The sequence below is a fragment of the Numenius arquata genome, chromosome 5 (genome assembly GCF_964106895.1).
Source record: "Numenius arquata chromosome 5, bNumArq3.hap1.1, whole genome shotgun sequence".
Taxonomy (NCBI): Eukaryota; Metazoa; Chordata; class Aves; order Charadriiformes; family Scolopacidae; genus Numenius; species Numenius arquata.
In genome coordinates this window covers 11,972,984-11,990,147 of record NC_133580.1, presented here as the reverse complement: position 1 = coordinate 11,990,147, position 17,164 = coordinate 11,972,984, and positions in this window count along the sequence as shown.

Genomic DNA, 17,164 nt, shown 5'->3' with positions numbered 1-17,164 from the left:
TGGAGACAATGCCCAGAGGAGCACCTGTGCCTTAGTGTGGCTCAAGGATACGCTGTTCTCAGCATACATGGTTTTCCATGACTCACCCTTGGGATAGAACCCATGAGGATATAATTTTGGTTTTTGGATTCTAATCCTAGGCTCAATGAACTAACATCCAGAGATTATAGCATCTATTGTACTCCAGGCTATGGTTGTTTTTCTTCTTTCCTTCCATAGTTAATAAAAAGGCCTTGTGGTAGAGGTGTGGGTCAAAGTCACTGGTCTTTTCAAAAGAAATACTAATATATTTATAAACTCATTAAAGGAAAGAAATCTGAAATCAGGAGAACATGCTTGACAGAAGGATTCTTTTGTTAGAAAGGGTTTGATTTTTGTGAGGCAAAGCAGAAGTTTTAAGTAAGAGGAGATTCTTAGAGCAAACTGAAAGCTGTGGGGATGATTATCGTCTCACTGGGGTTTCAGGAAGATGACAATTATGGGAAGGCATCTGTTAAAAGCATGCACCAGAGACCCTTGTGAGCAAGGAACAGAAGCTTCTGTGCTAGGAAGGTAAGGAGAAACATTGACTAAATAAATAGCAGGACAGATGTGTCTGAGAGAACCCTATGAGAAATTATTTTTTTAGCTGTCAAATCTTATTTGATATGTTCTAGAAATTCTGGTAAAAAGTTAACTATGTAAAACAGGCAAGTAAAGTCACTTCATGGGCAGCTTGAGTTTAACTTTGATTCCTCCAGAAAGAAATAATTGACATGCAGACTAGGAAAAAGTTGTCTAAGATGCATATCAGATCAAAGTGGCTGTTGAAATGTGGGTATGCAAGCAAGGAGAGCGGGAAAATCATTTCAAATCTAGGCTGTGGGGAGGGAAAGGGACCACAAGTAAGTATTGGTACCAGATATAAAGGATATGAGGCACTGTACAAAGAAAACAGAGGGTGGGATCCACTTGCCGATTCTTAAGTCTTTAGTAGGCCCAGCTGGCCTCCTGCTCCTTCTCCAGTAGGCACAGATCACTAACTAATATGGCTTTGGCTTCTTTTAGTGTATGCAGGTTGGGAACTTTGCATCTGGCTCCTCTTACCTTGGTGTGTGGCCAAGGAGTAACTGGAACTTATCCCATGTGTTTGAAAGTGCTCATTCATAGAGTTGGAATCCTTTTTCTTGCTTCTGTCAGTGTCTGCAGCATACAGACTGGGAAATCAAATTTCTGCTGTATACTATCTTAAGGTTGTTTCCATAACACTGTATTTATATTTCAGTTTTGGGAATTTTATCTAAGGAATCCTTTTGCTGAATTGTATTTGTCTCCTATAGAAACTGCACTTGACCTGTAATATAAAATATTAGACAAGTTTTCTCAAAGGAGGAGAGAAAAATGGCGGAGAAGCTCCAGACATCAGACTAAATTAAGTCACATTTTTATCATCTGCACTGCCTTCATCCAACCACCTTCTTATGTCTTTAGTTTCATCTGTTTTGGTTTGTTGTTGTTTTTAATAGAAAGCCAGAATGGAGAAGGTAGCTATACTTTAGTTTAATCTGGCAAAGATTTTTAATTTACTTTATATGATAAATATATGACAAGTAAGAACTACCATAATATTATATTATTTTTCCTGCTTTTTTTACAGAATAGTGTAATACACACTTCTAGGTCAACACTATCAGCTCTTATTCTGGAATCACTGGTGTCTACAACACAAATCTCTTGAACCATTTCAGAAGTTTACTAGTATGTGTTTATTGCTAAGTGAAAATTAACCTACAGGACCCTCATAAATTTTGAAAGAAATTATGCATCCAGACTGTAATGTCTGAATCTGAATGTTAAAGAAATTAGAGCATGTTGAGATCTTGAGTTTTTGTTTGGGAACAAGCTATTGGATCTTGTAAGAGTGTTTCATTAACAAATTGCATATTAATGAAGCATTTTTTTAAAATTTCTTTGAAGAAAGTTGTAGAAGAAGTGGCAGGAGGGACAATGTTTTTTAAGATTGGATTGATAAAATATGGCAGCAAGAGATTAAGAATATCTAAAAATATGAAGAACTAGCATGGAAATTGTCTAATCATCGTGTTTCAGATAAATAAAAAGCCAGCTTATTGGGTAGAAGGAGATGAAGCAATACTGATAGATGAATTCAGAAGCCATCCTACAGCACACTCTGTGGCCAAGGGAAACTGTTCTTCACAGTGCCAAAAAGGGACATTGGCTGTTGTTTATAAATACTCAAAGCCCATGACTCCTGAGATTGGGTTTGTAATAACTTTTCCAAATTAATACAATGAATACTTGACTTGTTGAACTCCAGAGTATATGGCAGTCATGCTCTAGAAATGGGGAGAAAGAGGTCTGTCTGTGTGTCATAGTGTACAAGGATTCAAATGGGTTTAATAGACTGCACTATAAGAAACAGTCATCATTGAAATGTGAGCTGATTTATTTGTCTTCTCTATAATGTCTTTCTTTGTGTAAACTTATTTTGCTCATTCTGCAAAAGGTTTTTAGTTTCATGTGTTTTATGTGTCTGACTGAACTCTGTAACCTTGAATATATACTTATTTCTCTTTTTTATTGTTTGACTGTTTAACAGGTGGCGTTTTTTTTCCCCACAAAAAGTAGTAGCAAAAGCCTTGATAAATTGTGTCTTCTGTACAACTACTTCAAAATATGCATGAAGTTTGATATCACTGTTATTTTGAAATTTCATAAATGATTTGGAGCACCCATATGTTTCTCCCCCAGCTTTGGAGTAAAAAAAATAGTGGAATGTTAGCACTAAAAGTTTGAGAGCTTCTATAGGAAATTTAAAATGAAATTATGAAATTACTATTTTCTAATATATCAGAAATATCCACTTTTCCTTTTCCCTTGGGAGGTTGGCGAAGAAGGTTCTCTTTCATGGCAAAATTTCTCAGGTGAGCTTAATGGCCTCTCCATCACTTTACATTCTGCGTAAATCCTTGTACATATAATGCTTCAACAAACAATTCAGTTGTTTCTTGCATCACTCACAATGTCCCATCTGCTTAGTTTGCCCTTTGAGTCCTCTGGCTTTGACTATAAATGGGAGAGCAGATAGTTACTTCAATAGAAATTTTTTAATCCCAGGAGACTGAAAACATTTTCTTTGATTGGCATTCCTATATTACTTCTGTAGGGAATATGTACTGACCATGGAGACCTACCCTCTTCAACAGTATGCCAGTCAACTCAGTGTTTACTCTCCTTTTGTCTCTTCCAACAACATTACTATTTTATGCCCTATTCCATTCACTAACAACATATTGTTCTTCCATTAGTGCAGCTTTAACTCTTTCCATGTGCCAGTTCTTCTATCTCATCTTTTCCTTTGTGACTGTGGCATATCAGAGAAACTTAGGAAGAGATTTTTAACCACAATTTTGTTGTTCAGCAACCACTACAGCATGAGATAGCTGTTCTCTTAGACCTCAACAGGAACATTCCATTCTTGGAAGTTGCATTTTGCAGCCATAGTCTTGTTAGAGAGGAAAAGGTGTTACAGCATTTTTATAATGAGGAAATGACATTTTAGCATGCTTAGTTTAATTCCCTGTTGGTTTGATAGCAGTGAAGTGATCCACTCTTGCACTTGCCATCAGCAAATCCATGAAGTTGCTAATTAAGAGAAGATTTACAGGTAGGAGTAACATCTTTAATTAGACTAAGTATAGTTGGGAAAAAAAAAACAACAGATAAGCTCTCAGGCACATAAGTAGTTCTTTAGGTCTGAAACAGAAGCAGGAAACTTCAAAGCAAAATTCAAGTTGGAAGCAACTACTCTGCCTTAATTAAAGAATGACCTACAAAATATTTTGAAAGATAAGTCTGGAAACTCAAATTCATAACTTAGTAAATACCAAAAACTATAGACTCGCTGGAGATACTGTTTTTCTGGTCCATTATAACTTGCAAATCCTGTTCCACCTCCAGCCCCCCAATTAATGTCACAGTTTTCCACAAGTTATAAATTACAGGTAGCTTTTCCCCTGGAAGGCAACCACCTCTCACCTCTCTTCCTTACTGAGTCTCTTTGACTCCCCAGGTACACTCTCCTTTTCTTCTGGATAGTCTAATACATACCTAATGAAATCCCAAGCAATTGTTCTCAATGTATTAATTACAGTTTGCTTTACAATTTTCTCCTTTTGTTTTCGATCTGAAAAAAGATTTGTATGCCAGAAATTTTGTCATCATCTTCTGAGCCTGCAGGTCTAATAAAAAGTATCACCTCAATCTAAAAATCTAGTTTTGACTGTATTTTTGGACCATATATCTAAATGGGCTTCCACCCTTACTCCCCTCTCCCTGCAAAAGCATATTAAGGAAATATAAGCTGAATTTTTTTTTAGTATTCTTTACATTATTTTGTGCTCTTTATTTAGTCAAGTGTTGCTCAATCATAAGCATTACTGTACATATTAAATGTTCCTGTACTTTAGTGTAATATGAACAACTACTGGATTAAACAGTTGTTTCACTTCTTTCTGAAATGTAGTATGATGAATCAAAACACATTTCAAGGGTAAAATAAGGGGGTTTGGTTTTACAGTATTACTGCATAAATCTATATATACCTGTAAATGACAGACTCAATATATTGAGGTCTTCTTATTTGTGATATTTAGTTTCTTTCTGTCATGAAGTGATGGAAGAAGAGAGGCAGAATCATAATCATATTCATTATGAAGAGACGTCTGACAACCTTGTGTATCTACAAGTAGCTTTCAAAATCCTGAGAAATTATTTCTCATTTCTTTGCATAAACTGTTTTGATATGAGGTACAGAGCTCCTGATTTGTGTAACTGAGCATAGTAAAAGCTCATAATGCAGAAATGGATATAGCAGAGGAAAACCCATCCCAACATTGTCTTACATGGAAGAGTACACTGATTTGAAATCACATGAATCAAATCAAAGTCTTATTGCTAATATGAATGTGATGTGAAGGTGCCTAATATGCTATGATAATTCTTGCAATTCTCTAGATTAAAAAAACCCAAAAAGCCAAGTCCTTCTAACGGCTGTAAAGAATCTAAGGCATTTTATTTTAATGGGTTTTTATACCAGAAAACACCCACTTAAATAAAGTTAAACAGTTTTCCTAAACTGTTTACCAGCAGCAGCTGGAAAACGATACTGTGAATTTCAAGTGTGATTTTTTTGACAGTGATATTAACTAACTTTCAGAGAACAGGTCCATTAGCCTATTTACAATGAGACTAATACATTCATCCCAAGTGCAGTTGTTCCATTTTTCAGTATCAGTCACGTAAATGATCCAATAGCTATGCTTATTGTGAATAAAATTTACCATCAAATCTTGAGGTATTATGTATCAGGCTGCAATTTATTCCTGTAAAAGAACCTGATGTTTTTTCAGATTACTTAATTCTGGCTTGTGCCTCCTCTATCAAAATCATTGTTGCATAGTCTAAGTAAATCAACTAAATTTAATGCCATTTTGGGAAATAGATATTTGGACTAGTCCATCTAGCAGTCCGCTGAAGTCTCTCATTGTCTGGATTTTTTTTACCACTAACCTTTGGTAAGAATAGTAAGGAAAAAAAGAATATTACCAAATACTTGAAACATATATGTATAACTTTTAAGTTCTTACTGTTTTCAGACAGATAATAAATTAACATAAGATTAAAAAAATAAATAAATAATTTGGCTCATAATCTACAAAATTTCAGTTGAATTATTTTTGATCTGCAACATGCTACAAAATAGGAAAAAAGTTTGAGAGTGTGCATATACATATGTATTCCACTCTGAAGGTACAAGTTTACATGCCTACAACAGAGCAAGTTTTTTAGCCAACAATTTCTGTAGATTATTTGTACAATGAAAATATGTGAAGTTTCATCAGCAGTCACTACAAAAGTTAAAAAAGTTGAAATAAATAATGAATTAAAAATAAAACTGGCTGATCTTTAAAACCTCTGATACATCATACATAAAGTCCAGCAGTCTGCCTATCTCTCATCTCCCAAGTTCCCTGAATGGTACATTCTGACACAACGTTCTTACCAAGGTAAAAAATTCTATTAATAATGAATGTCTCCTTACTTTCAAAAACCTAGAGGAATATTTCCCTGTAATTCTTTGTCAAAAGTAATAACTGTCTAGGAATCAGAAGCAGAGAAGAAAATAGCTTGTGGTGCTGTGAACATTTTGATGCTTGCTCAATTCTCTAATCATGATTCAGTGCCTAAGGTCCACCATAAAAATGCATTTTTGGACTGATTTCTAAAGGGGGAAAATCAATTGGTTTAAGGTTTTTGTGAAATTCATTTGCTTAACCAAAACCTAAACACAGTGATAATTCAAACATAGCTATTTAGCTTCCAGGGATTTTTTGAACAATTCTGTGTCCTAGGATTATTGTGAGGTACAGAAAATACAAAGCAGAGTGCTTTTTCTATGCAACTAATAAGGTGTAGCCTATTCTTCTAAAAGACAGTATAAATAATTTCTAAAATACCACTTTTAAGCTAATATATTTGTAGAGACAAGGGTATTGTTGAAATATATATGCAGCATTCTCTATTTTTTAATTTTTTTTTATTTTTTTTTTTTTAGGAATTGAGGTGTCAGTTTGCGGCTACTACTTAGATGGTGGATGAGCTATATTCTTTTTTTTTTTTCCCTACCCAAAGATTTTCCTGACCCAAAGTTTCTGTCATGATGAGCAAATGAGTTGAGCTGTTCTTGAATTCATGTTTATTTTCAATAAAATGACCAGGATAAATATCTCACTTTTTTTGAGAGGCTTATCTTTTAACTTCTGTAAAATGGAATGAACCAATGGGTATTCTTAGGGAAATTCAGTACAAAATCTTTTATTTGTGTGCATTTTTACATATATTTTGTGTATGTGATGTTATTTGTGAAATTCAGACTCCTGACTTCTGTAAAGTTTTGGATTTCAATTTGCATGTGTCATCTAAATATGCATTAAAATGCCACAGAGGCTGGAAGTTTCTCAGGGACTAGAGAAACTGGCATACAAGCATTACTGGCAGGGTGCTTAGATTTGGCCAGTGATACAGCTTTCAAATATACACAGCTGGCCCTTCCACCAGAATTGTCCACCTGTTAATGACAGGCCATGTGAATACTTCCCCAGCAAGCCTGTAAACTGTTACTTCGGCTGTAGAGGTTTCTCTACATGTACTCATGAGAAATTTGTTGGCATCCTTTCTTTCCATACGTTCTGCTGACTTCCGTGGGATGAAAGGCCTAAGGGAATACCAGTTGCAGTGTTAGGACTTCCTTCTGAAGCAGTATCATGCTGTCCTCCATCACACTGATCACATGTATCTTTATTAAGAGGAAATATGTGACAAAGACTGTGAATATTTTGCTGGAGAAAATGTAATAAAATGGTTTCTCTTCGATACTATTTATGCCGTTGATGAGATACTATTTTTTTTCCTGCTATGAAAAAAATAAGGTTTTTTTTATTTTTATCACTGCTTCCCCCAAAATAGGGCTTTTCAGTCACACCATACATATTTGGTTCTTTAACTGGTTGGCTGATTTTTAATATATGTCAGAGGTTTAGAAGTATCAAAGTGTTAAGCTCTGAATACAGGTTTCTGGGTGGAGGAGAAAGACCCTATTAATATCCTAACTTATCAACCCCAAAGCTAATTAGTTTTCCTTTTATTAAACGTCAGAAATTTCACATGGAGATTTGGAAACCAAGCTTCATTAGTTCTGCTGTTCACATATCTACTTGTTTACCTCTGGTTACAAGAAACGGAACCTTCTTCAGGATTAGAAAACACACTCAATAATTTGCAGATAAAACAGGCAGGAAATTATTTGAACTAATGATGAGAAATGAATGAGTTTTTTTTGCCTCTGTATCAGAGAACTGTTATGTTCAAACTAATTCAAATTTGGTTGGTTTTGAAATTGGTAGGCTGGTCATGATATTGATTTGGGTATCTTCATATTAGTGGGCTAAGTAAATAATTGCAGCACAGAAATAATCAAGAGCCCAAAGAAATCTAAGTCTGGAGATCAGAGGTGAATTTTTTTGTGTCATTTAATATTAATGGGAAATCTATTCCAGCAAATTTAATCGAAAGGTCAGTCACATCAGAGAGTTAAACAGAAAAACAGTCCAGATTTAGCCCTGCCTATACTAAATTATAAAAGGTGTTATTTATATAGTATGTGATCTACAATGTTTGGAATTCCACTGACAACTCTGTCTTCTTTTAAATAACTTCCTATTTATGAAAAAGCTTGAAAAAGAGCTCACTAGTTAATGATGTCCAGTGTATCAACTTAATCTGAGTTTAGTTTTCTTCTCTTGCAGCCTATCTCCTCTAGCCTGAAGCCTCTCTTCAAAGCCCCAGTTTCTCCTGTCAGTCACCATAATGTGAGTATACTTTTTTGAGCCTTGAGTTTTTCAGGTTCTCCCTGTTTTAGATGCTTTTGGAGGCTTATAAATACATCTTGGATAATGTAAAACAAACCTTGCTCAATCTTTGCTTGTAATGAAGGATTACATTTCAGATTCTTTGTTCAATAAATACCAAATTTTTCAAAAGATCACAATTATATGCTTGTCAGCACAAAATATGTTTGATCCTATTCTACCCTAGCCCTATTGAGTTGTTTATTGGGAAAAAAGGATGTGAAATGATTCCAGAAGCATAAGAATACATTAAATTTGCATAAACCAGGTAAAATTATTGCACAAGATAGAAAATATCTTGTGAAGAACCCAAAGCAGACTGATATATTTGAGAAGAAGAAGAAATGGAGTTTATTCAAGGATACTTGGAAGCTTATCATTAAATTATTTTTGAACCTTAAGGTGTAAAAAATTACTGGTGGATTTAAGTTGAGGCATAATCCAAATATTAATTCAAAAGACTTGCTGCAGTTCTTATTGAAACTGTTTACCAGCCATTCTATGGCTTCTTGCCTAAGAAACATTGTCATACCAAATAAAACACAGCTTGTACCTTCTGAGTGATGAGGATAATTCAGCGAACAAGGATATTGTCTCGGGCTTTGTACAGCACCTGGCACACTGAAATACCCTGAGAAATCATACAGGCATATAAAGCCTGACTGTTTTCTGTGTGTGTGTAGGTCTGGGGGTATTTTTTCTTGTTTTTTTTTTTTTAGTCCAGGTTTTCCTTTCTTTTCAGCATGCTTATTACTGCAATGAGGTTTTTGTTATACTTGACATTTCATGCTTTCATTGTTACAGTGACACTGAGGTAGATACTACTTTATGTATGTGTGTATGTGAATAGGCTAATTTATGTTAAAGGAGGCCTACAGGAGAGATGGGGAGGGACTCTTTATCAGGGAGTGTAGCGATAGGATGAGGGGTAATGGTTTTAAGCTGAAAAAGGGTAGATTTAGATTAGGTATTGGGAATAAATTCTTTACTGTGAGGGTGGTGAGACACTGGCACAGGTTGCCTAGAGAAGCTGTGGATGTCCCATCCCTGGAGGTGTTCAAGGCCAGGCTGGATGGGGCTTTGAGCAACCTGGTCTAGTGGGAGGTGTCCCTGCCCATGGTAAGGGGGATGGAACTCAATGATCTTTAAGGTCCCTTCCAAATCTAGTCATTCTACGATTCTATGATCTGCCTACATTTGGGCTTTATGCACTTAGCATTATAAAATGTTCCTACTTCCTTTTTTCATTGGATTGTGGGACTAGGAATTCTGAAAAGTTTCTTAGTGCAATTTCATAGCTTTGTGTTTGCATGGGCTGTATGACTATTGATAGCTTAGAACTTTAGCACAAAAATAGAAGTAGACCTATAGCTAAGAGAGATGAGTCAGTCTTTGCGTCTCAAATGTCACTTCAGTGTAATCATTCCTTGGTCTGAAATACTGTAATGCCTATAATTTTCCTGTCTTCCTCCTAGGAAATATTAAGATTATATTTTATTCTGTAAGAAGCATTTGTTGCACTAATTCATTACGGGTAGGAGATGTAAACATTTTCAGAATGTGAAAAAAAGTATATTTTTCTCCCATAGACAATAGTACATACTTCAGCAAATGTGAATGTCTGGCCTTTCAGATATTTTTAAAGATATATGTTATCTGCATTGCTGCTCTGGCAGAGTGAAAAATGTTTAATATAGGTTTTTCAACCTATGAAAACAGTATGGAATTTGCTTTCCTGTGAAAGTGTCTTTGAAGAGGGCATTTAATAAAACAGTGAAATACTTGATTTCTCCTGAAAGGTTTTCTACTTCTTACCAGTGAAAATGAAACTTTAAAGTTGTAACTTATATTTTACTATTGGGCATCTGTAACCAGGCGATCTGACAAAAAAAAAAAAAGAAAAAAGAGAGAGAGATATCTGAAGTCAGTTTTTAAGGATTCTTTCTAAGTTCCTACTGAACTTGTGTTTGGGGAATGCAGCACTTTGGTGGATAGCAGCTTTGCAGGTTGCAGGCAAAGGACCTTTTCATTCTCAGCAGTTCTGATTTTGCCTAGACTTTTCACAGAATTGTCATGGTTGGAAAGGACCTCTGAGATCACCGAATCCAACCATACATACACAAAAAAAACCCCTACAATCTGGGCCACTAGAGGATGCCACTAGAGCATGACCTGAAGTGCCACATCTACACATTTCTTAAATACCACATTTCTTTTCCTAAAGGGTACTACAGTAATCGGAGGCAGCTTGTTGGAATTGGCCTTGGATAATAACTTTACTGTGTCCTTGAACATTTCATTTTTTTCTGATTCATGATGACTTTATTTACCTAGACAATTTCAGTAATTTGGGGTTTGTGTTTTTATTGACTCTTGTAGTTCAATGGATTTCCTAACAGAGGACAGAGACAGAAACCGTTGTTTGTGCTTCGTCATATATAAATATCCATTAGTTATTTGCAATGAAATGTTGATCCAATATTTTGTTAATGGAAAAAAATGGGCTCTAGCAAGATGTATTTTTTGGATTGAACTCTTACGTTTTACAGTGCTCAAATTCACAGAAATTGTCATAATTAATTTACTGTTATTTTAATAGTATTGGCCTGTGCTCAGCCAGTAGAAGTTAGAAAAACTGTGACATTAGTTCTTTATATAATTGCTGCTTGAAATTGTTCTCTGGTAACATCTTAGGACTTACATTGATAAGCTTAATCATATGCAGTTAATATAGGATTAATTCTCTGTTCTGATTTACTTTAAACTCTCCTTATCTTTTGTATTATCCACATTCATGGGGCTTTTTCCCCTCTCACCTTGTAAGTACATTTGTTTCCACAGTACACGGGATTCTTGTTCCGATATCTGAGTATAAAGATGAGGCATAATTAAAGGACATAAACCAGCAAATTTGTTTTTTGCTATCATTCCTTTCTTTGCAGAGATCACCTAATTTTTCATTATAAAATGATCTGCTGTCTTTTTCATGTTATCAAAGAGCATTGAACAGTATTACAACTGTGAACTAAAATAGCACTGATTCTAATCTTTTAGAGTCATCTGGAGTACTTGCTTTTTCTAATCCCATAAACCTATCCCATATTTGCAAATACAGGGCATTATATAATTTGAACATTCATTAAATCAGTGTATTTAAAACATAATTGAATTAAATTACTTTTTATGATGTAAATAATGTCTTATTCCATCCTTTTGCTCTCTGAAAGGCTTGTCTTACACCCTTCGTGCCTCTGAACAATCATATGCCCTATTAGTAGTTCACAGGATGAACGACGGGGACCATGGTGAGGTGAGTGGCGCTGAGATGAAATTGTGGCTCACTTGAAATCAGTAGAAGTTATGCCATTATATTCAGTGGGTCTAGAATTTCATCTAATGTGCTGCAAGAGTTTGTATTTGAGGCAAACATCAAGTAAAACCATGTATTTTGAGCTTCTTTGGGTTTGTCTCATAAGACAGGGTTTACTGGATATTTTTCTCATTCCTGAACATTCAGGAATAAGTGAGGAAATCCGAACTCATGTTGTTTGCTACTGTGAAGAGATTGTTACTTTCATAAGTTTTTTCACACATCATTGTATTCGCAGTTTTGAGAAACTTTTGCATGTCTGTTTTTATAGAGGGCCCCTGGAGTGTCATTATCATTTTGCATCTGGCTATATCTGTATCAGGAAAACTGGGACCTGCGGTTGCCATAGGTGTGCATCACAGATAGCACTGATGGAAAATATAGTGTAGGCAGGGTTGGAAGCTGAAAATATTTGAAACGAGAGTGCTAATGGAATCACAAGTCATTTCATCGGATATAAAATTCTGCATCTTATTTTTAACACTGTTTAAATGCTCACAGTTTTGATTATCTTTATTGGTAACATCCTGCTAATGCAGCTATTTAGTGAGGTTGGATGCAGTTGTCTGCTTCTGATCTTGCATTAACTTCAAACATGTTGCATAGCAATAAGTTTTTTATTTGAGGGTACAAAAATTCCTACAATTATTATTTTCCTCAAGAATTGAGAATTGCCCTAAATATATATTTTTTTTAATGTCCCAATAAAGGGATAGTGGTTAGTCATGGTGTAGTTGGTCACTATGAGTGATAGATCTCTTTTCCATCCTGTGTTGGTAGATTTTATGGAATAACAGTGAGATATAAATATTAAATCAGGTAAAATTTTAGTTGGCAATCTAGATTGCTTCCCAGTGCAGTTATTATGATATGTATGTATTAACAAAGGAGACAATTAACTGTTGGGATTTCCATCCCAGAGAATAATGGATGCTTTGGTATTTTTCTCCCTGATCAGTATGGGAATTCAAAACAAGAAAAGCTTAATAATAAATGCCAGGTTTCAGACATCTTTTATAAAAAATTGAAACATGGGATCTGCTTCTAAAATGTAGTATTTAAATACCTTTCTGCCAGTGGTTTAACACTTTATTCAGTCTAAATTGCATAATAATAACACTTTTAATAACAGTTACTATTTTATGAAGTTCAAAAACATAAAGCTAGATGTTGGCATTCATAAAGATGGAGGATGAAGAAAAACTGTTCTTTTTCATAGATCTGTGAGATACATGCATTCAGCAGGACTGCTGCATATCTGACTGTGCTCATGTTACCTTGCCATTGTACTTATACTTCATGAGCTTACAGGGAAATTCTGCAACCTCCTCCTTTCACAGTAACCTCTGCTTCAGATGTCACTAGTAAACCTCATCTGTGCTACAGGTGGTGCTATCTACTGGAACATTTAAAAGAATGACCTATTAGCTACCACCTCGTTTCTTCTTCTTTTCCTTTCTCTGGTCATTTCCCATCATGTACACCTATGTGCACCTTCCCCTCTTACATGACCCCACTTTGTAGGGGGTTGGGAAGTATATTCTGAGGATTTTTTCATTCCTAGCCTCATTCATTATAACACTGAGTGAATCAAACCTTGATATACCTTCTCATCTAGTCTTGCTAGAGGAAAGAAGAAAAGCCAAACTTGCAAATGGCAGAACTGGTGTGAGATGCACAGTTCTTAAAAGAGTGGCACTGATTAGCCTGTTCATGTTGATAATGTTTATGGTGACAAGTTGATGCTTTTATATATTTGTGTGTGTGTGTATAACATATTTTTATTAGAGATATTTTCTATTGGATAATATTTCAGAGGTATTTTTGAGCTAAAAGAAAAAGATCCCAGATTTTCAGGGCTGTAACTCCTGTCTAAATCAAACATGTTTAGAAGTCCACCACTTGAATCTGCTTCTTGAATTTGTTCCACACCAGCTGTCTGAGCACACGCACTTGTTTGTATCTTCCCCAGTGCTGTGGCATAGCCTCTCTGCTTCTGAATTCCCCACCTGCCACTTTCCAAATTGAAAGAAACCCTGCTGAGCCTTTTCTCCATCTCACCTTCACAAGGATCCTGTTCCATATGAAGGGAAGCACAAATGTATGTTAGGCACAGTGTGCTGTCAAGTGTACCAGTAAGGAAACAACAAGAAGAAAGGATTTTCAATCAAGTTTCAGATTTATTATTGGTAACTAGAGGAAGTTAAGAGTTGCAAATTAATGTGTGGTTTTGGACAATTTTGTACCTGTTTCTTTAAACTTATATGTTATTTTAAAATATTGAAAGAAAAAAATATGGTTTTTTTTTCATAGCAAACATGAAAAGTGATTAAATGGTAAGTGGAAAATTCACTCTCTTGCCAAAAAAAAAAGATAGTTCTGTATAATATGTAGAGTACTCCTGAAGATGTAATCTGACTGAAATTGGAAGTTTATTCAATAGATGTTTTCACAGCCCCTTATGGTGATTCAGAGGCAGAAGGTCATACAAGAGCTGTGGTGATGTTTAGCATCCAGGGAGAAAGGCTGAGCTTTCTACTGTTCAAATTAGACAGAGCAGTCATGAAATTGAGGGGTGGCAGTGGTGGAACCTGCAACACCAAAAGACCTTTCAAAAGATTAGCCTTGGAATTTGGGATGCTTTCATCTGTTTTATATTTTTGGAACAGCCACTGCTTATGATGTAGTTAAATTAGGATTAGTTCTTCTGCACTTCTGTATGGTTTTATTGAAATTAGTCGTAAAGTTCCCATGTATCCAAATTGAGACATTTTGTTTAAAGAAAATTAGATTTAAATTTTGTACCTGAAGGGGGCCTCCAGGAAAGATGGGGAGGGACTTTTTATTTGGGAGTGTAGTGACAGGACGAGGGGTAAGAGTTTTAAACTGAAAGAGGGCAGATTTAGATTAGGTGTTGGGAATAAATTCTTTACTGTGAGGGTGGTGAGACACTGGCACAGGTTGCCCAGAGAAGCTGTGGATGTCCCATCCCCGGAGGTGTTCAGGGCCAGGCTGGATGGGGCTTTGAGCAACCTGGTCTAGTGGGAGGTGTCCCTGCTCATGGCAGGGGGGTTGGAACTAGATGATCTTTAAGGTCCTTTCCAACCCAAACCATTCTATGATTCTATGAAATTATCTAGCACCTTCAGTTATACATTATGTTGCACAACTGACAGTTTCTTATAATGGATCCATGGGTAGTTTTCTAGAGCAAATGTTCTGTGAAATGCCATTTTATGCAGACGTGGTTGAAGCAGGTCAAATAGCTTCACTTAGCCTTGTTTTCTTCATGTATTTCAGCGACTAGTACATATTGACAGACTTAATTGCAATTGCTTCAAAAGCTAGAGGCTACTTATTTTGCCAAAGATTTTCCATATAAACATGACATTAATAATGTGTATTTTAATTAAGTTGCAGATAGCTTTTTAGTAGGCTATTTGCTGAAACTGACAAGAAGAAAACAATAAGGGTTGAGCTGACAGAAACAGAATTTGTGAAAAGAATGAAGTGTTTACCACTATGTTTTATTTAACACAAATAATAACAGTGAAGAGCATTTCAGACTTTGATAATAGCAATGCGTCAGTGAAGCATGTGAAGTCTTCCAAATGCAGAACTTACAGCCTTGGTTCTTAATTCTTTTTGGTGGCCAAAGGTAATGAGTGTCTGATCCCAGATCCTTCCTGGGAAAGATTTCTTTTTATGCACGAATTGAGACTACAGTCCTGCTTCTTAATATGTGGCTAGTGATTTTCCTATCTTCTTGTGAATGTGCACAGCCATAGTAGTCTTGATGTAATCATTAATTTCATTTCCTAATTATATCTAGCTTGTGATTGCAATAAACAATGTTGGTACTTGCCAGTGCACTGCTAGTATATTACCCTGTCTACCACAAGAGGATGGCTGTGTTGATTACATTATGATTTTTATTTTCTCTACAGTAAAACACATGATGTTTCTAATGCTGTAGATCTCTCTGCTGTCATTTGACAGACTGCATTTGTGGGTTTTGGCCTACCATGTAAGTTCTAAGTTGATTATCTGTGTTGGAAATGTTTTAAGGAGACATATGGACCTTTCTGATCTAAAAATGTATGCAAGATTGCCAGTTTGCAGTTCATCTCTCCAGGGACAGGCAGTAGTTAAAGCACACAATGGAAGGGCTTAATGAATGGTTCCAGAACTAATCACTCTTCACTTTACCTAAAGAAGAAAAAAATAAATGTCTTTGTTACTTTGTAGTATCCTTCAGGCTCTGGATCAGTGTCCTGCCAGGATCTGAAGCACCTTTGCTTAAGTGTTTCTCCTTCAAATCATGGATGCCTCAGTCTAATCAGGTTCCTTGAGTTTAGTTAGTCTTAGTTGAAAATGAACAGAAAAACAAAAGAAAAATGCTTTACATTTAGAAATCTTTTTAAAAAATCTCTTTAAAAAGCTTTAAGGGCTGCTTTAAGATTTAGACCTCACAAAATGTGTATTGCTAAGAGAGCTCACTCACATTCTTGGTGATTACAAGGCTTTTTTTTTTTTCCTTTTTTTTTTTTTTTCTACTTTATGGGAATTAGAGCAACATGTGGAGGAAGGTGTTGGGGTTATCTCTACACTTCTTGACAACTTGAAAAGCAGTTTGGAAAGAATGGTCAAAGACTTGGTTGTCTGCTATTTTTTTTAAGTATGACATTCTGTTAAAGCCTCATTTAAGTAGTAAAGAATAAATTAGTTTGTAATTAGATATGTGCAAAGGTTTGAAGAACTTTTGTGTGTTCATTAAGCTTCTTCTGTCTTTCAATAGAGAATATGTATGCAATTGTATACATTATGAAAGGTAAACAAAACTTAATAAGCCAAAGACATGAATTCAAGAAATCACCTATTTTTCTTCCTTTGGTGGGGTAATTAACATAATGAATTGACACTGGCAATTTTTCCATACTGTACACTAGGGAAGTTGATGTTACTTTGTAGTGGAAAAAAAAGTACTCTCAAAGACTCTAGTATGGAAGGTCTAAATAATAAAATAGAGAAGCTCAACTTCTTAATTTTTTATAGAAAATTAAACATAAATGGTAATTTGTTTCCATCAGAAGATAATATTATCTATCCTTCAAGGCTGAGTAGATATAATTGCCCATCATATAAATCCCTTGACAAATAGTGCCCTTAGGCAGTGTGACACTAATAATTGTTCAATTACAGAGTTTTGGTTTTTCAAATGGCCAGAGTCATTATTATGCACCTCGTTAATAGAAATAAAGGCATAGTTTAAATGCATAGGAAAAATATTATTCTTTTGAAAATTAGTTTGTCTTTACATTCAATG